Genomic DNA, 20,476 nt, shown 5'->3' on the forward strand with positions numbered 1-20,476 from the left:
TCTCTAAAGAGCAATGGGAAAAAATGTCCTCAGGTGGTGAGGATTAACCAAAAAAAAAAAAAATTAGGCAAGATGGTCTTACAGGACTCACTGAGAGTCCGAAGGAGGACGTGCCCATTGTCACCAAGGCCGTGTGCTGGAAGCGCAGTGAGAACAGGGCCAGCCATTCTGACTACAGGCAAGAGGCTATCAGGAAGGCCCCACAGAGGTGGTGCAGCAAAAGCTGGGGAGGATTTCAAAGGGTAAATAAAAAGAGAGAGGAAGTATTAGGCATTGTGGGGCATTTGGGTAGAAGAAATAGCTCTCCTGGCAAAGGTATGAGACATGAATACCACTTTGGGGAATGAGGCGTGTGGACACCTTTGGGACCGCGTGTCAAAAGGCCAGTCACTTTGTAGCCAGAGGCCTGAGCCTCTCCTGCTTCTCACAGTTCCCAGGACAGCCCAGAGCCCTCCGGGTGACCTCCGGCGCCATGAGATCCTGGTCTCCTTCATGGCTGAGGTATGTACATTTTTGCCTGACTCATCTTCCCGTGTGTCAGCCCTGTCACAGGTTTTGTTTATTTTGCACACCTGAATCAACCATGTGTAATTTGTCTACTTCTCAAACTTTCTGATGGGTCACAAAGTCCCATTGCCAGAAAGCCAGGTCTGCAGTCTGGGGAAAGCAACCGCTCCCTTCACAAGCAGTAAAACCCAGCCCTGGCTCAGTTTGCCTTTGCTCAGGAATGGGCATCTGTTCCCACAGACCCTTCTCCAAGCCCCTAAAACCCTCAGGCAGAGCAGCAGCTCCCACCTCCACCACGCCGCCCACCACTCGGGCTCACGCCGATGTCACCATGCGCAGTCCTGCCCTGAGGATGGAGCATTTTTGTTTGAGCATGAGTAAAGGTGATGAGGTTCTATTCCCTTGGGAGAGGGTTACAGAATTCCTCCAGGAAGAATTTGTTTAGAAATATTAGAAGGTGTATTTGTTTAGAAATATTCAAGCTATTTATTGAATAGTTGTATTCCTCCCAAATTCATGTGGACACCCTCAGCCTCAAAGTGATGGTATTAGGAGGTGAGGCCTTTGGGAGGTGACTAGGTCATGAGGGATTTGTGTCCTTATAAAAGAGGCCCCAGAGAGACCCCTGGCCCCTCCCACCATGTGAGGACCCAGGGAAAAGCTGTCTATGAACCAGGAAGCAGGTCCCCACCAGACAATGAATCTGTCAGGGCCTTGACCTTGGACTTCCAGCCTACAGGACTGAGAAATGAATGTTGTTTATAAGCCACCCAGTCCACGGTATTTTGTTATAGCAGCCCAAACAGACAAAGGTAATTCTCCACCAAATCAATGCAGTTCGATGAGGTTCAGGGAGCCTGGGCTGGTGTCATTTGCTCTGGAAAAGGAAAGGAAGGAGGAGGGGAAGGAGAGCAGAAAAAGAGGCAAATGCTGCAGGGCCTGACCCTCTCCAGAACACTCTTCCTCCTCCCTCCAATTCTTCAGTAAAACCACAAAATCAAACGTCCTGTGTGTTTGGGTTTCTTGGGGTAACTGGTGAATGCACTGAGCTCTAATGCCCTGGGGTGATAAGACTGAACAAGATCTGGCAGCAGAGAGGTGGCCGGAAGCACAAGGAAGTGTCTAGATCGGGCAGAGATCCTGGGGCAGGACCTTGGGTTGCCACAGGCTATGGAGCTGGAGTGTCTGCCAAGTGTGATAGACAAGGGGGCAGAGGCCCAGGTGGCATTTCAGTTACACACAGATTTCTGTGTTCTAATAGTGTGCACCATTGATAAAAACTATTGTTAAACGTATTGAGTACTTACGTGAAATGCACCAATGCTAAGTGCTTTATACACATAAATAGGTTATCAATTTTTAATCTTTGCACTATCTCTTTAAGGAAAGCGCCACCGTTATCACCATTAGGCACGCAGGGAAGCGGGAAGCAGAGGACTGGAGGGGTTAAGAATGTGCTTGAGGCCACATCTCCAGGAAATAAGGAGCCACACCTTGAGGCTGAGGGCTTGCTCCTAACCATTATGAGCACTGCAGGCTGATGGAGCGTGAGTTGTTTGTGTGAAGGCGGATGTTCCCTTGCCTCCACTGGGAGACTGGATTGCTCCATATTTAAAGGAGCAATAATATCAGGCCCAAGCTTGTGCTGAGAGGGGAGGGGACGGAGTGGGGCGATGGTACACAAAGAAATGAGCTCACAGGCTCGCCATTTTCCTAAAAAGTGAAAGATGGGCTCAAGAGCTGAGTCTAGGAATCCTTTTTCCAAACTTAGGGCATGTTTCTCTTTTTTCTTCCTTTAACCAGGAGACTCAGAGGAACAGGGAAGAAAAGAAAAAAATAGGAAAAAGCCCTGAGTCAGGGGACAAGTTTCATGAATAAGGTAGAGGTGGATGGAGAAGATAAGCACATTCTGTGGGTCCTCCCCGCAACCCCCAACCCCGTGACCTTGGCATTAAGCAGCTGTAAATAGACAGCAAAGGGCAGTAGTTCCCAGAAATGTGTCTGGGTCACTCAGGCTTCTGTGATTCGTGTGGGTCCTCAAGCCAGGGGACACCAGGGGCTTCACGTGAAAGGAATGAGGTAAGAACTAAAGGACAAGTCTTGGGGAGAGGAACCATGTTTGGAAGTTGAAGTGTTGAAGAGGGCAGAACGAGGGCTTGGCTATTTGTCATCTGAGAACCGGAAGGTGCAGATCTGGAGGAAGTGCGGGAATGAGCAAAAAAAAGAGAGAAGGCTCCATCACGTAATGAGATTCCTGAGGCGGACATGGATGCCAAAGGCAGCACAGGGGGTTTTTTTTGCCCGAGGAAAACATTCTTAATTTGGCTCTGGGGGTGGTAGTTCCCTGAGTGATTACAGATTAGAAACCACATTATTTTCAAGGCCGATGAGCCCATTGACAACTCTGGCACCCAGCCACGCCATCTCATGGACGGGTGCAGCCAACACCTTCTCTTCTCCGCCTCCTTGGCCTTTGCGGGTACATTTCAAGGACTCGGGGCCAGTAAGGGCCAAAGTAAACAAATAGGTCTTGGCTTGTTTTGGTTTGATTTTCAAACCTTCGCGGTGATTAGGTGGACACTGATGGAACACCTCCCTCAATAGCCACTGAGGCCAGACACAGGCACCGTGACTGGGACCTCCGAGAGGGATAGTCTAACTGGAAGAGACAGTGTTATGGACTGAATGTTGGTTTCCCTCCAAAATCCAAATGTTGAAGCGCTGACCACTGTGACTATATCTAGAGATGGGGCCTTTATGGAAGCAATTAAGGTTAAATGACGTCATCAGGGTGGGCCCTGATCTGATAGATTTAGTGTCCTTATAAGAAAAGGAGCCCTAACCGGTTTGGCTCAGTGGATAGAGCATCAGCCTGCGAACTGAAGGGTCCCAGGTTCGATTCCGGTCAAGGGCATGTACCTTGGTTGTGGGCACATCCCCAGTAGGGGGTGTGCAGGAGGCAACTGATCGATGTTTCTCTCGCATCGATGTTTCTAACTCTCTAGCCCTCTCCCTTCCTCTCTGTAAAAAAATCAATAAAATATATTTAAAAAGAAAATCAGTTTTTAAAAGAATAGAAAAGGAAGAATGACTAGAGCATGCACCCCTGCCCCCCGCCCCGTCTTGTGCACACGCACCAAGGCAAGGCCATGAGAGGACACGGCATGCAGACAAGGCCAAGGTCCACAAGCCATGCAGACAGCCCTCACCAGAAACTGACATGCTGACCCTGCTCTCAGACTTGCAGCCTCCAGAGCTGCGAGAAAATAAGCCTGCTGCTTCCTCTGCACGCTCCATGGCATTTTGTTACGGTGGCAGTGCTAAGACAGAGGGCACCGTAACCAGCAGTAACATTAGGCAGAAGGGAAGTCCTGCCAGAGTCAGGAAGAGGGTTGAAGGAGCAGACAGGATGGGAGATGAAAGCAGACTGAGGTGCTGGGGGAAGGGCAGCTGGAGTTGCCATTAGGGTTCAGGCCTAGAGGGGTCTGAGAGGTAGGGATGTAGGAAGCCTGGGAGAGGCCGTCCTGATGGAGGGAAGACCATGGACAAAGACCAGAAGCAGGGAAAGTCCACCAGGCCCTCCAGGGGCCTTGGGCAGATGAAAGGTGGGGCTCATGGCAGAGCCCATGGAGACATGGTAGGTGTTTCAACCAGGGTGGGCATCAAAGCCATGTGTGGAGTATTAGGAACAAAACAAAGCAAAACCAGAAAAGGACGACATGGCTGCCTGGGTCTGACTGCAGACTCACCCCTAAGAACCGAACCGGCTCTGCAGCAGTGGTTCTCAAAGTGTGGCTCCTGGGCCAGCAGAATTCACATCACCTGCAAAACTGTCCGAAATGCAGATTCTCGGGCTGCTCCCTAGAGGGAACTTTGGAGCCAGAGCCGGTAACCTGTGTGCCGGTGGCCCTGGCCTTCGAGGAGCTACACGGAGGGTCCAGGCTGCTTCCGCTCAGAATGTTCTCCAAAGTGTGTCCCCCCTGGGATCAGGGAGTCCTCTGCCCACGGGTGTCTTTTAGCAGCTGATCAAATGTTGTGTCTCTTGTTCTCATGTAAACCCTTCTGGTGCGCCTCATTTCCACAGCTGTCGGAGACCATGTCTAAATTCGTACTTTTTCCTCAGATCCTTTCCCTAAAACCTCAGATCTGAACGAGTGTTGGCTGAGCGCAAGGTTCACATCCTGACTTGTGTGAGAACATGATTGGGAGGCAAAGGGGCACAAGACAAGGTCCCCGCCTCCCACCATCCTGTTCAGCAAGGCACGTACTTGTGAAAAATAATTTTATCTCAAGATAACATGAGCCTGGCAGAAACGGCTGGGGCGGCCAAGAGCTCCGGGGCGGGGGGGGGGGGGGGGGGGGGCGGGGGGGGGGGGGGAGGCGGGCGGGTGCCAGGAAGGAGGAATGTGAGCTTCCATCCATCCGTCCCATGTCCGGTCTCTTTGCCTCCACCAGAGTCCTCCAGGCCCGAATACCCTATCCGCTCCGTAACTCCAGGGGACACCCTATTCCTGCTGTGGGGGTGAAAATCGATGCCTGTCTGGGCCCTTGTTTTCCAGGTGGGTGTCTTCTTCATGGATTCCTGATTCCTGTACCCAAAGCACCATCTCACCCTCTGCGCTTCCCCGCCGGAGGTCGGTTCTTGCTCATCGGGACAAGCCCCCTCTGTTCCCTCTGTGTCATTACCCTCTGCACACAGATGTGAAGGGGCAGACAGCAGGAAGTGGGCTCCTCCTCCAGGCCAGCCCTTGCCACCACCCTCTTGCCAGCCAGCAGTGTGGGTCGCTGACACCCACGTTCCAGACCATAGGCATGGCCCTGCTGGCAGCCTGTGCCCAAGTCTGGGGGTCTCTGATCCAAAGCCTGCTCTGTGTTTGGCATAAGAGCTGCTCTGACCCAGGGCCAGAGGCCTCTTTTCCATAACAAAAATCTGACTCCCCTCCCTGCTTAAAAGGTCCTATAGCAACATCTCCTACCCGTACGCTTAGCCTATGTATCCTATAGCTTCCTGTTGTTAGAGAATGACGCCCAATGCCAAGAGGCCAGGACAAAGGGCGACACCTCGGTCCTGCTGGATTCAGCCGTCCTGAGCTGTTCACAGCTTCCCAAACAGGCTATCCTCTTCGGTGCCTTCTTACCTTTCAATATGCTGTGCTCTCCACCTGGAAGAGCATCTCCCCGCCCATTCTCGGCCTGGCGCACTCCTATCGGTTCTTCACAACCCTTCCCAGAATCACCTCATTTGTGAAGCCTTTTTGGCCGCCCCTTGGTAAGGTTGGTAGATCTGGCCTTCGTGCCTCTGGTATTTGACCATCCTCTTGCAACACATCTGGTTTTATTGTGACTGCTCATCCTGCTCCGTCACCTCAAGGATGGTCCATCTTGTTCACATGTGTACCTCAGAGCCTAGCACAGCACCTGGCCCGGAGTAGGTGCTACATAATGCAGAGCTGGGCCTCCGGTTCACCACATCAGAGCCACTGATCCCATATCCTCAGAATAAGGAACAGGACTTCGAGGAGGAAGACTGTCAACTGTCCTTCCTCACAGAGGGTTATAAACCAAGGGAAACACCCACCTGGGGGACAGTTTAGACTCAGTGTGGCCATGGCACAGAAGGAAAGACTAGCAATCGCTGAGATCCCATCTAGGAATGGACTAAAATGCTATGGAAGGGACCCTAACCCTAACCCTAACCCTGATACACACAGACCTGCAGCCCTAACTTTCTTTACCAACCACCATTGGTAACAGAAGGAGTTAGGCCTTGTCCACATGTCCTTCCTCTGTCCCTTCCTCCCTCACCTCAACCCTAGCCACACACATTCCAGAGTAAATGTCACAGGAGCCTGGCCTATGGCTGCCATGAAGGTCTTTCTAAAGAGCGGTGTCATCTGTCACTAATCCCCCTCCAGGGTCTGTGCCTGAAAAGCCACCTCTAGCCCTAACCGGTTTGGCTCAGTGGATAGAGCGTCGGCCTGCAGACTGGAGGGTCCCAGGTTCGATTCCGGTCAGGGGCATGTACCTTGGTTGCGGGCACATCCCCAGTAGGAGGTGTGCAGGAGGCAGCTGATCGATGTTTCTCTCTCATCGATGTTTCTGACTCTCTATCCCTCTCCCTTCCTCTTTGTAAAAAATCAATAAAATATATATATTTTTAAAAAGCCACCTCTACAACTTTCACCAAGTCTCTGTCACCTCATGTGTCTGGCCACAGCTTCCATTTTTGTTCCTCTGCCTGCCATTCTTTCTCTTTTCTTTCCTCGCTCTACCCCAATATCCAGAACCCTATTCTCCAGTTCACGTGTGTCTTCTTAAGAGAAGACCAGAGGGGAAGACGGGGAGGGGCAGTGTCTGTGTGGAATCTGTTGGTGAATCACTAGTGAGTGTTGTTTGTGAGATGGATGTGGCTGTCTCACCGCAGAAGGGAGAAGGGGAAGGCGCCAGGCCCCAGGCCCCAGGCCATGCATGAGGCACCAGCAACCCTGTCTTCACGCTGGTGGAAAGGCAGCAGTGGACTCAGGGCCCGAACAAGGCAAACCCTAAGAGAATCCTGTGTCATCTCACACCCTAAAGGTCCTGCTCCAGCAACCATAACCCTGAAGCAAATCCCACAGTCATGTCACTTGGTCTTTGGGTTTCTCAATCACCTGCAGGAAACTGAGCAGACTCAGGTGGTCCCATTTTAAAGGAAGATGATAAAGATATTCCAGACAACAGAAAGTACGGTGTCTTGTTTCCAACGTATAACTGCAAATCTGCTTTTTAAACAATTTTATAGATGATCCTGTACAGTATAAAATATAGACCAATGCTGGTTTTCTGGGTGGGAATTCAGAGAGAAGAAAGAGAATTAGATTGGTGTAGTTGTTTGGTTGACTGGCTTAGTAGTTTGCATTCCTTCTTTTGTCCATTTGTTCATTCCTAAAGTCATTTGTCTATCTGTTCATGCACCCACTCATTTTTTAATATTATACATCTTTAAGTATAAGTAAAGCTCTCCCCCTCCCCAAATGATCTGTCAAAAAAGAGGAAGCTTATATTCTAGCCCTGACAGAATCTTGCATATTATGCCATTCTTTTTCAATTACCCTGTTTTAAACAAAAATATACTGTTTGGGGAAAATATTAGCCTGACACCACTTCAGTCAATGCAAGTCTTGGATGCTTATGGAGGTCACTGGATAGAATTATTGGGGGTTTTTCCAAACATGATACCATAATGTAGATTTAGATACTTTTCTTGGGGGTATAGCTTCACAATACAAGCCCTGAATTTTGTTGTGAGAAGACATTTAAAAGATCATTTTTAAAAGCAATATACTAAGTGATACATTGTGGATATCTAAAAGAAATACCTTCTATACAATTTGATTAGACATTTCTCCAAAAAAAGACATACAAGTGGCCAATGAAAAGATGCTCCATCATTAGCCATAAGGGAAACACGAGTTAAAACCACAAGATACCACTCCAAGCCCACTAGAATAGCCATAATCAAAATTGCAGACAATAACAAAGTATTGGTGAAGATAGGGAGAAATTGGAACCATCATGCATTGCTAATGGGCATGTAAAATGGTGCCGCTACTGTAGAAAGCAGTTCAGCTATTACTCAAAATGTTAAACACAGAGTTGTCACATGGTCCAGCAATTCCACTCCTGGGTATATAAGTAAAAGAAATGAAAACATATGTCCACACCAAAACTTGCTCACAGATGTTCACAGCAACACTGTTTAAAATGATCAAAAAGTGGAAACAACTCAAATCTTCATCAACAAATAAATCGATTAACAAAATGTGCTATATCCATATAATGGAATATTATTTGACCAAAAGGAATGAAAAACTGATTCATGCTACATGAATGAACCTTGAAAAACATCATGCTAAGGGAAAGAAGCTAGTCATAAAAGGTCACAATGTTGCACAATTCCATTAATATGAAATGTCCAGAATAGGCAAATCCTATTTAAAGTAGATTAGTGATTGCCAGGGGCTGGGGAGGGTGGGGAGAATAAGGAGTAGCTGCTAAGGGTACAGGTTTCTTTGTGGGGTGATGAAAATGTTCTGCAATGACGCAGCAGCGATTGTTGCACAACTCTGTGAATTCACCAAACTGCACATTTTTAAATGTTTTCATTGATTTCAGAGAGAGGACGAGAGAGGGATAGAAACATTAATGATTAGGATTTGAACCATGACCTCCTGGTTCATAGATTGAAGCTCAACCACTGAGCCACGCTGGTCAGACCAAACTTTACATTTTTAAAGGATAAATTTTATGGTATGTGAGTTATATCTCAAAATAACTGTTATTAATAAAATAAAATGAGTGGGGTGATCACATTGTAAGGTATAAAAATGCCGAATGTACAGCTGAAATTAACATAACTGATATAAGATTGTACAGTAACTACACTTAAATAAATAAATAAATAAATAAAATAAACACTTCTGGCCTAATAGGAAATAGCCAACTCTCCTTCGACTGTCGGGACAGTGATATAGGTCAGAACACAGACAGTAGATTCAAAGAGTGGTTCTGTGATGAGAAGGACACTGATGTCAAAGATGTAAGTGAAGTGTTTCAATGTTTTATAAACAGAGAGCATTGGGGGGGGCGTATTTTTCGTTTAATGTATTATTTTATATAGTATGTGATTTAAAACATGTCACCAAGATGATATATTAAATATACCCTCAGACATTTACATATTCATTATTTTTAACATCCCTGCTTATTGGAAGGCACACATATGTTCAGGCACACATTGTATTCATCAAATGCCAATCATGTCCTCGATTATGACATTGACTCTCGGTACAGAGTGAGTCTGACCTCAACGGAGCTTGCCGCCTAGTTCATCTGAATTAAAATGGGGCTCAAGTTTGAGGTGACCACTATGAAACGTTTGTAAAGGTGATTACAAAACCTTGTGGGCTGTTCTTAATATTTAGGAGGCCGTAAGTGGCTTGGAGCTCAGATGAAAGCTCTGGGCTTTCCTCCCACCAACACGTGCATTTTATTTGCTCAGAGGTGAAGACAGTGCACCTTCTCCCAGGACCAGCACGTACACAACACCCCGCCCCCAACACAGGCCCCCACCGTGGCCAGGTTGGATTCCTTCCCCTGAGATGATTCTTTGCTGAACTCACTTGAATCAGGAGCCATTCCCCAGCCCCTACCACATACAAGCAATGAGAACCTCAAGACCTGGAGACCTGGAAAAGATCCAAGATGATCTGGCTCAGGGACCACTGCAGAAGGGGTCAAGGGTCCGGCAGACCTCCTCGCACCGACCCTGAAGGGCCTCTGTAACCTCGTTTATTTACTGGGCTCTCTCCTAAGATCCATTTTGGGAAAAAAAAACCCTCCACTTGTCAACAAGTCCATGCCCATTCCCCTTGCTGTATGTACAAATGCAAACCCTGAGGCTGGAACAGGCTTACCCAGGTGACTCACTCAAGGTCATGTGGAGGGACAGTGGCAGAGCCGCCAGGGACCAGACCCAGGGCTCCCCCAGGACGCCCTGTCCCAGGGCAGCGCCCTCTCTGTCCTTCACACCTCTCGCTGGGAGTGAACACAGGTGGGCAGCTCAGTGCTCACAGGTGCAGGAAGGATTTTTGGACACAGAGGTAAACAAAGAGGGAGCAGGCTCAGAGGCACTCTGCGGGCAACAGAGGGCTACCCTCTGGAGATAAAGGAGCTGTCATGGATTAAGTATTTCCAGATCTTGGGGATGCAAGACCCAGAAAGCTCCAAGTGCAATTACCAGGGCCAGCCCTGTGCCTGCGCACAGATAGGTGGGGCTCCAGGTCACTAAAACTACCAACTTCTGTCTTGAAAGTCTCTCTCTGGTATTCCTCAAGCGACTCCACCCTCTACAAAGGCGTCCTGCCTGTTTTCCTACTCCCTGTCTTTGTTCTGTCATTCAGCCTGACCTAGACGGGCTCAATAAACTGGAGGATGAGGGAAAGGGAAAGGGAAAGGCAAGGATCTGATGGATTAGAGAGACACAGAAATTTAGTAGAGGGATTACCGAGCTCCAGCTCTAAACACTGACTCCCTCTCTCGGGGCTCTAGAAAACCTCCACATGCCGGAGAGGCAAGGAGTGCGTCCTGACCGCTAGGGAGAATGTGGTCCCGGTGCTGCTGCAACTGGCTGTTCTGTGGCCCGGCACAGGGAACCAGGAAGATGACAGCTGGCGCGGGTGAGCCAGGAGTGCGAGGAATGCGCGCGCAGAGGAGGGAAATGGAACTCCTACTCTTGGAGGGAGTTTGGAAGGAAAATCAAGGTGAAAGCAACTTCCTGCCTCGTAGGAATGTCACATCCCAATGCCCAATCCCAGCAGCTGCAGGAGAGAGCACAGGTTTCCCAGGGCGGGAACGGAGCCAGAGGGAGTCAGCCCGGGGAAGGTGGAAGAGGCGAGCGGTCCAGGAGGGATGCAGGACTTGAGCAAAGGCTTGATGGGGACCGTGAGCCGATAACGAAAGTATGGGGGAATTGGGTGAGCAGGGCAAAGGTCAGATTATGGAGGGCGATGAGTAGTGAATTTGAGGATCTGGATTTGCCTAGAGCAGGGGTCCTCAAACTTTTTAAACAGGGCGCCAGTTCACTGTCCCTCAGACCATTGGAGGACCGGACTATAGTTTAAAAAAAAAAACTATGAACAAATTCCTATGCACACTGCACATATCTTATTTTGAAGTAAAAAAACAAAACGGGAACAAATACAATATTTGTATTTGCATGTGGCCCGCGGGGCCGTAGTTTGAGGACCCCTGGCCTAGAGGCCCTGTGGGAGCTAGAGCTAGGTAGGGGAGAGGCTCATGTAATGGTGGATGATAGTAGGTGGTAGGCTCGGCTGGAGCAGGGCCGGCAGGGAACAAAGAAGGAATTAGAGGCACATAGAAAAAATGTAGGGCTCATTAGTGAGGAGGAAAAGATTCGAGTGGAGGAAAGTAGAGGAGAAACGGAAGGTAACTCCAAGGTGTTTTACCTGAGTACCTAAGAGAAGGACAAAGGCATGAACAGACGGAAGGATGCCAGAAGGGAGAGATGGTTTGATGTGAGCAAATTATGAGTTTAGTTTCCAGCATGTTGCGTTTCAGATGCGTAACTTGAGTACCAATGTCTTATAGACTTGCAAGTGGAGGGTTGAAGCAAGGGAGGAGGGTCAGGCTGGAGGTGGAGCCCAGGAGTCCTCTGAACTGATGGGGGGGGTGGGGGCAGATCTAAACACATGTTCCTCTTTGATTCTAGAGGAGGCTGCCACACAGGTGCTGCCATTAGACTTCTAGACAGGCTGACATTTAGTGCCTGCCTAGCTAGCCGATAGGAGGCCCTGGGAAAGGAGTTATCTGCTAATCAAGAACACAAAAGCAGCCCTGGCTGGTGTGGCTCAGTCGTTAAAGCGTCCGTCTGCACACTGAAGGGTTGCAGGTTCAATCCTCGCCCTGGTAGGGGTGGGGGTGGGAGTGGGGGCGGGAGGTAACCAATCGATGTGTCTCTCATAAATGTTTCTCTCTCTCTCTCTCTCCTCTTCCCTCCCTCCCTTCTTCCACTCTCTAAAAAAGCAATGGAAAATAATATCCTTGGGTGATGATTAACAACAACAAAAGATTCAAAAGAAGGAAAGGATTAAGGAGAAAGACAGATTACATATATAACCTAAGTGTGTGATACTTCCATAAACCCTACACCTTTTACATTTATCTAATGACGGATTTCAACTCAGAGGATGTAGAAGCTCCAAGTGACTAGCAGGACCCCCAAATCATCCTGAATTACACAACGCATGCAGACTCCAAAGACCTAAACTATGCATGATACTCTCCTAGCTGCTCCTCCTGCAAGCTCTCTTCTCTCCCATCTACTTTACACGCTGCTGCCCAAATCTGGTCATGGACCCTTCACCCAAGACAAAGCTCAACAGCCTTGAGAGTGAAGCCCAGCAGCTCCCCCACAGCCTTCAGAATAATGTCCAAACTCTTCAGCTGCCATGTTCAACCTTTATCTCACTTTCTGCCCTCGTACCTTATCTTCATTGCCCTTTGATACACTTGGCTCCACCCAAAATGAGTCATAGGAGCCATGTCTTCCCACTCACCTGCTTTTATTTACATTCTTCTTTGATCACAACCACCCAAGTTTCTTCAGCCATACCCTACTCATCCTTTCAGGGCTTGTCCAAATGCCACTTCCTCCAGGAAGCATTCCTGGACTCGCCAGACAGAAGTAATCTCTCCATCTTCTGACCTCATAGCACTTTACCCGTACCTCTTCTATGGCACCATAAGGCCCCGTCTTGTCTAAGAGTTATTTATCTTTATGTCGTAACTCCCTTACCAGACTGTAAACTTGTTGAGGACAGATACAGTCCTTCCAAAAGGGAAATAAAAATATGCCCTGAGGGTGAGAAGGGGTGAAGAGGTGAAGACATATTAAACAAATGCCTAGAACAAGTACAAATGAGAAAATTAAGGCTCAGAGGGATTACATGACTTGCAGTGTCACACAGGTAGAAAGTGACAGAGTCGAAATTCAAACCCACCTTTTTCTGCCCACAAACTCTTTCTCTTTCCAGGGAGAGTGCCTGGAGCCATTTTACAGGGCATTTTCACGCAAGTCAGATATTTCCAATGCCCCTTTGAGGGACGCAGTACCATTTCTTCATTTTCAAAGGAGAAAAGCGAGGCTTGGAAGAGTGAAGTGACTCACACGAAGGTGCACAGGCAGCCAGTGAAGCATCTGAACCAGAGCCATGGCTTCTGACTCCAGACAGCCTTTCCACTTACCCAGGATGACAAACTGCTGAGTGAGGGACCCTGCCTGCCTTGAGCTGGGGTGGGGAACGTAACTGGATGCTGGTAGGAGCGCTTTCAAAGGCGGTGAGGATCAGATCACCTATAACCTGCCTGGAGCAGGAACTGAGGGCGGGGAGAGTGTAAACCTGAGCTGAAGGGAGAGGAGCCAGGCTCTCACTCCAAATGCTCCTGGGGAAGGAAGAGACATGCTTGGGGTTAGAACCCCCCCAGAAGAGGAAAGCCCAAACTCAGGGCAGAATTCCCAGCCCTGAGGAGCCTCCGGGCCCGGGTGGGGCACAGTGGGATCAATCGCATCAGCTGGTTAGAACTAAGTCTCAGAGTCTAAGAGACAGGTGGGGGACCCTCCGAGAGAGAAGGGGCACAAGAGAGGGGGAGGGGCTGTGGTCCCGGTGCTCTCCGACTTGTTAGGAGGATTGCCTGGATTGAAAGGGAGGCTAGTCCACGAGACAAGAGTTAAAGCCATAAATGAGTGAGATCTCATTTATGGATAATAAAGACCATTATAAACTGATGAACAAAAATAGATACAGAGGCAGAGCAGCATCGAACAGACTGTCAAACTACAGCAGGAAGGCCGGGGAGGGTTGGGGTGGGGGGTGGAGGGGGTTTAAGAGATCAACCGAAGGACTTGTATGCATGCATATAAGCATAACCAATGGACACAAGACATTGGGGGGTAGGGGAGGCCGGGGAAAGGTCGGGGGGTTGGGGGGGGGGGGAAGGAGACATATGTAATACTCTTTGTAATACCTTAAGCAATAAAACAAAACTAACTAAGAGTTAAAGCCAGCCCCGAGTTCTAAATACTGGGCGAAGTGCAGTCCTTCATGTCCCCCTCTCTGGTGAGTGAAGTTGTCAGATTCTGTGTAGGTGGATTTCAGAACATAAAAGGGAAGCAGGGGACTGGGGAGGAGGAAAATGTTAGTGAACTGCAGCCAAGATGGAAAAGGGGAAGGCTCACCCTTCCGTGGGTATTGGCAGGCAGTCGTTGGCCTTAGCTCTTTTTTTATTTTTTTAACATAGTTTATTGATTTTTTTTACAGAGAGGAAGGGAGAGGAATAGAGAGTTAGAAACATCGATGAGAGAGAATCAATCAGCTGCCTCCTGAACACCCCCACCTGGGATGTGCCCACAACCAAGGTGGAATCGAACCTGGGACCCTTCGGTCCGCAGGCCAACACTCTATCCACTGAGCCAAACCAGTTAGGGCTGTTGGCCTTAGTTCTAACCACACTGACTGGCTGCCTTATAAGAGCAGCAGGAGCCTGAGTGCTGGGGAAAGTAAGAGCTGGGGGGGACCCGGAAATCCAGGAGCATGGGCTCCTGCAGCTGGCCCACAGCAGGCCTGAGGCGGCCTTGGAGACAACTCCTGCAATCCTCTCTCTCCAACGTGCATCTAGGTGAAAAGTGCATGTGAATATGCAGTCTCCAGGCTGCTGTCTTAATCAAACTGTCATCGTGAGTAATAATCAGACCTTGGGAAACAGCAGTGACTCAAAAGCCTGCCCCTCCCCCGCCGCCACCCCCTCGCACAGCTCAGAGCGCTGCTGGGAACCCCAGAAAGTGCAGCCACCACCTTCTCCTACCTGTCAGCATTTTCTCCTGCCCCTCAGCTCTCTCAGCACCTTCAATGAGCATGCGGGCTCCCGTGTCTGCCGGGCAGCCGAGAAGTCTCTTTGCTGGTTAAAGAACTAATTAGGCCTGGCTGTTCATCAAACACAGGGAGTTGGGAGTGGGGAGGGGGGCAAGAAGCAAATACTGTTGTCTATGCGATACGTGTCCATAAGACACCCTCATGAGAAGCCTGCCCCTCAGAAGATGGCCTTTTTCCTCGGGAAAGAAAAAAAAAGTGTTTCCCATCAGCTCAGATTGACCATAAGTATAAAAATGTAGCCCGGCTGGTGTGGCTCAGTGATTGAGCCTCAACCCATGAACAAGAGGTCACCAGTTCAATTCCCACCACAGCACATGCCCAGGTTGCGGCTGGATCCCCAGTAGGGAGCGCACAGGGGGCAGCCAATCGATGTTTCTCTCTCATTGATGTTTCTGTCTCTCCCTCTCCCTTCCTTTCTCTCTCTCTCTCTCTCTCTCTCTCTCTCAAAAAATAATAAATAATAAATTTTTAAAATCCATACAAAAATACATTTTTTTAAAATTAAAAAAAAAATATATATATATATATATATGTATATATATATAATGAATGCCTACTATGCGTTGCCTGTTAAAGGACTGAATACTTTATGTACAGCCAAGGCTATTTTTAAGCTGTGGCATATGGCCAGCTAGGATGTTACAATACTGACATAGTCTGTAGGAGTTGGCCAGTGTCTGGCACACCAGCCTCTGACTTCCTGGCTCCTCCTCCCCCAGATGTCCCCACCCCAGGGGTTTTCACTGATCCCGCTCAGGACAGTGGCTACTGTCAGTTCTGTTAGACCCTGCCCATGCTTTCGTGGCCGTTCACATTTTGAACTTGACTATCCCACTGCATCCTCATGCAAAACCCTGTTAGCATCTCTGTCTCACAGATGAGGAAGACGGGTTCAGTGACACAACGAGTCTGGAGCTGGAGCTGGAACCCAGAGGACTGACCCAGTGTGGGCACTGGACCACCGGACCACCAGCCATGCTCCTGATGCAGAGATGGTGGCCACTCTCCTTGCTCCTCCCCCTTTGCTATAGCCCTGAAGCCGAGTCTAAGAGAAACTGGATCACCACGCCAACAACTTCTCTTAATTACCATACCTCCAGCCCTGCCTGTGTGACCACCTCAGAGCTCCATTCTTCTGGAGCCCATAACTCCTGGGCAGGAGGAACTAGGAGCTGGGAGGCCGATGATTTGGGGTCCACCCCAGCTATGCCCTTTCTCCTCCCTGCCTCCCCATCAACTGTGCTTGTTTAGCAGTATTCAGGGCACATGGAGCTGCTGCCATCAGCGTGGAGGACTACAGGCTAAGAGACATGCTTTTCCCAGGGTCTTCTGAACAATGGGAAGGGACATGAGCTGCAGGAGGAAGATTAAGGCTGACGGGGGTAGGTGTTGGTGTTCGTGGAGTATGTATGAGGCTGGGACAGTGGCACTCAAGCGCTCAGTCTCTGAGCATCTCCTGTAAATTGGACACTGCTGAGCCCAGGTCCATCCTGGGCAGCGTTTGGGGATGAATCATGTCCCCTGAAAGGCCCACTTGGTCCCAGAACTGGACCCACATCAACAGTCACTAGATGTGGAATGATACTGGCCTTCATGCCCTAACGGTGTCCCCTCCCCCCATGCCCCTGCAAGGGTTGTATAATCTAATCTAAGGAATGCTAGCAAGCCCAGTGATATAGGCATCTTCTCTGCAGGACTTATCATAATCTTGATGGTGCAAATAAGGATGATAAGTCACCGAGAGGGCTCACTGGGAATGTTTCACCCATGGAACACTTATAACATCTCCATGGCATAGAGTTCCTCTGAACACTGTTTGGCAAATGCTGCTCTAAAGACAAAATACTTATCACTGAGCTGAGGGTGGAGAGATTTAGAAAGAGGGACCATTTTTAACCCACAAGGGAAACACATTTTCCATTTCCTTTTTCTCTTAAAAAATTCTTTTTTAAAAAATATATTTTTATTGATTTCAGAGAGGAAGGAAGAGGGAGAGAGAGATAGAAACATCAATGATGAGAGAGAATCATTGATTGTCTGTCTCCTGAGCGTATGTCCCTGACCGGAATCGAACCTGGGACCCCCCAGTCCACAGGCTGATGCTCTATTCACTGAGCCAAACCGGCCAGGGCTCTTACCAAATTCTTAACTCCTTCTGGGCTCTTTTAGGAGGCCCCTAATTTGCGTTTACAAATGCTCCCATTAAAGTCAAAAAGTGGTTCACAAAAGGACTCTTACTTCATCCAACCCTGAGCTCTATTTCCTAAGGTACTCAGTATAAAAGTGAAAATTATGACAGCCAAATTTTATGACTCATTTGTCCATGTCAGGCACTGTCCTAGGTGTATTATGTTGGTTTTTTCTTTCAATTCATTCATTCACATTTCCCTTCAGTTAATTCTACTTTGAGCTGCTTCCTCTCCTCACCGCCAACCCCCTCACTGCCCTTCAACAGGAGGGGCTGGATATCTCTTCCCCATGGAGCCGACGTTGTGGGAAGGGAATAGCAGGGCTGAAAAAGTGGCTCAGGTTCTCCCTGTCCGCACAGGAGCTAACCCACTCTCTCACTGGAATCAGGGCCCCCACCACGTATTCCCCCGGGGACCTCTGAGTGCCTGATAAATATAAATGGAAATAAATGAGCCCCACACACTTAGAGGATGGACCTTTGGCGACCGTGAGAAGGTGTTACAGAAATTAATATCTACCACTTTTTCTTGTGCACTTACTAGGCAATCTATAGACGGAGCCTCCCAACAACCCAGACAAACAAGATAGATATTCTTGTGCTCATTTCAGAAAAGAGGTTCTGGGCTCAGAGAAGCTGAGTGGTTCTATGAGGCCTCACAGCAGGCACGTTGGCCAGGCTGGGATCTGAGCCTGGGTCCGATCCAAAGCCCAATGTCTTTCTGAGGTGCCATCACCCTTCAGCTGTGGAGATGAACAAACTGACCAAGGAATTAATAGTATTTTTTTTTGTTTATTTTTAAGAAATAACATTGTCAGTCCGTGGAGAAGCCCCAGACTGGAATCCAGGAGGATTGGTTAAAGCTAAGTCTGTCCTGAGACTGTTCCCTGGCCCCTGGGCAATTCTCATCCTTCGCTTCCCAACATAGTAGCGCCCTCAGCTTTCTCCTAGGGAAGAGTTGCCCAGTTAAATATCAGTCGCCTGGTTCAACTTGAGTTTCAGATAAACAACCAATGATCTCTAAGTATAAGTACATCCCAAATATTGCATGGGACAGACTTATAGCTGAATAATATCCGTTGCTTATCTGAAATGCAAATCTGAGTGTCCTGTATTTTTACTGGTATTCATTAAATCTGGCCACCCCACCCGGAAGGCATGCTGAGAAGTCTCACGCCTGGCTTCAGGTCCCTAGTGTTGCTCCAACACCAGGAGTTGCCATGGCAGCCTGAGCAGCCTTTCTGGAGCTGTCTCCACTTACCTCTCCTGCTTCACCTCGCCCCTGCACTCTCCACGCGCTGAACGCTCTGAGCTACTTTCAGTTTCCTTGGATGCGTCATGCTGCTTCTGGCCTACGGCCTCAGCACTTGCTGTGCTCTGTGCCTGTTCTTCCCCCTCTTCCTCTCCCTGGCTCATTCTTATTGATCCTTGAGGTCTACACTTAGTGTCACTTCTGCCAGGAAGCCTTCCTGGGGTGCACCCCTTACCACCTCCTTCCTTAACCCTCCAGCACTGGGTTAGTTAGCACCCTGCCCCGTCCCATCCAGGCCCCCACCATTCCCCACACTGCTCTGGGGAGCAGGAGCTGGGTCATACGTACTTTTGTCTCCCCACACCCAACCTAGACTCAGGTAGAAAGTCAGTAAATGCTTATCAAATGAATGAATGAATGAATGAATGAATGCAAAATATCTTGCCCGAGCCGAGTCTCTTGAATTTGACTATTTCCTTCCTCCCTTCCATTTTGGCTGACTTATTCATCTCTGCCTCCTCTTCTCCCTGCCCCTGGAGGAGTTGTGAAAGGCTGGGCTTAAGTCCACAACAGAATTTCTTGGCCTGGACTAAGGTGAGGAGAGAGTAGCCATGGCCATGCCACGGAGAGGCCTCCTCCTGACCCTAGCCGATCATGCCATACCAACCACCCCGGTCGGCTCACATCCCGTCCCACGGCAGCTCAGTGGCAAGCTCTTCCTCCTCTGAATGACAACCCTCCTTCGAATGCCCCCTCCGTGTCCACACTCCTGCCCTCCTTCTCCCCTGACCCTTGAAAGGAGTCTAAGTGGATCGAGCTCCAAGGTTGGGGTGTGGGGAGGTGCCAGTGTCAGATGGCTGAGGGTTAGGGCAGGTGGTGCGGCTCGGTGGGCTCAGAACATCACCCATATGGTCCCTGTTCACCCACCCAAGGCTTTGCCCACGCACAGCCTGACAGGGGAAGGCAGCACAGAATTTAACCCTTCCGCGGCATTCGGAAGGTAGTTTCACAAAGAACCCGTGTGGCGGCTGGTGTTAACTTCAGTCTCCAGCACACACACACACACACACACACACACACACACACCACAGCTCTGCCTCTCCCCCCACGCAGACCCCTGCTGGCTTCCAGTCAGGGCTTGTTCAGAAGATGGTCTCTCAAGGGGGCAAGAAGTGGATGCAGGCACAATGGGGTGCCTGGGAGCCTGACCAGGGTGGGGGGTGCAGGGCATGGGGCGAGGGGTGAGCGCAGGGCACAGGGAGCAGCTCAGAGGCGGGATGGGATTCTGAAAAGCCCTGCTTGTTGCTCTCTGATCTGACCTTTAGAGGCAGGTGGCCCCTCTGTGCCCCCTGGGCATGGCCCCCAGCCTGCCCTGCTTGAGGACAAACAGGGAGAAACACCCTTTAGTCTCAGATTAACTGCAAACGTGGACTCCCTCCCCCTGGCGGAAGGCCAGCGAGCCCGGAGGACACCGCACCCCGCCTCCGCCTGCTGGGTCCCAGGCTGCTTCACCAGGACCGCGGTCCCGTTCAGGTTCCCACAATCTCCGGAGCACCCCCTCCATCCCTTCTACCTCGTCCAGCCGCCAACTTCTGGCTGGTGCTCAGCCCGGATCGCGGGAGGGGACTCACGCGGACGGAAGCGCCGATTCCGGGTGGCGGGTGGCGGCGCGGCTCTCAGCTCGGCCAGGTGAGGCGGGGGGCTGCGCAGGTACAGGTGAGTCCGGGCCGTGGCAGGTGGGGGACTCGCCGCCACGCCGGAGGCCTCCGCAGAGTAAGAGGGCTGACAGGTTTGTGTTTTCCCCTCTCCTCCTCCTAGTTAACCACACCCCTGCTGCTCTCCTCCCCACTTCCTTAAAGGGTGGGGTGTGTTGTCTGTGGCGCTGTGTGCCTGCTCCAGCCTCTTACCATAAACTCTGAAGTAGATGCCGCCTGCGATCCCCTATGCGGAGGGGGGTGGGGGGGGACGGTTTTGTCACCCCTGGACCTCAGATGGGGTCTTCTGCTGTTAGGTCCCCGCTGGGAGCGTTTGCCCCCCAAT

General features: G+C 49.8%; 1 protein-coding gene across 3 annotated transcripts in view; it reads right to left on the reverse strand.

Annotated features, from left to right (window-relative positions):
• The window catches only part of PTK2B (protein tyrosine kinase 2 beta), a 119,830-nt gene extending 99,565 nt beyond the window's left edge, over positions 1–20,265 (reverse strand). For 2 of the 3 annotated variants that reach the window (XM_070415554.1, XM_070415552.1), the window contains exon 1: positions 20,010–20,265. The gene's annotated coding sequence lies outside the window, so the exon portion shown is untranslated. The remainder of the gene's footprint in view (positions 1–20,009) is intronic. The other variant, XM_070415553.1, reaches the window with a different exon arrangement.
• Positions 20,266–20,476: the final 211 nt, after the last annotated feature.

This window comes from Myotis yumanensis, unplaced genomic scaffold (assembly GCF_028538775.1).
Source record: "Myotis yumanensis isolate MYYU_CA2020_CCGP unplaced genomic scaffold, mMyoYum1.0.hap1 SCAF_5, whole genome shotgun sequence".
Lineage (NCBI taxonomy): Eukaryota > Metazoa > Chordata > Mammalia > Chiroptera > Vespertilionidae > Myotis > Myotis yumanensis.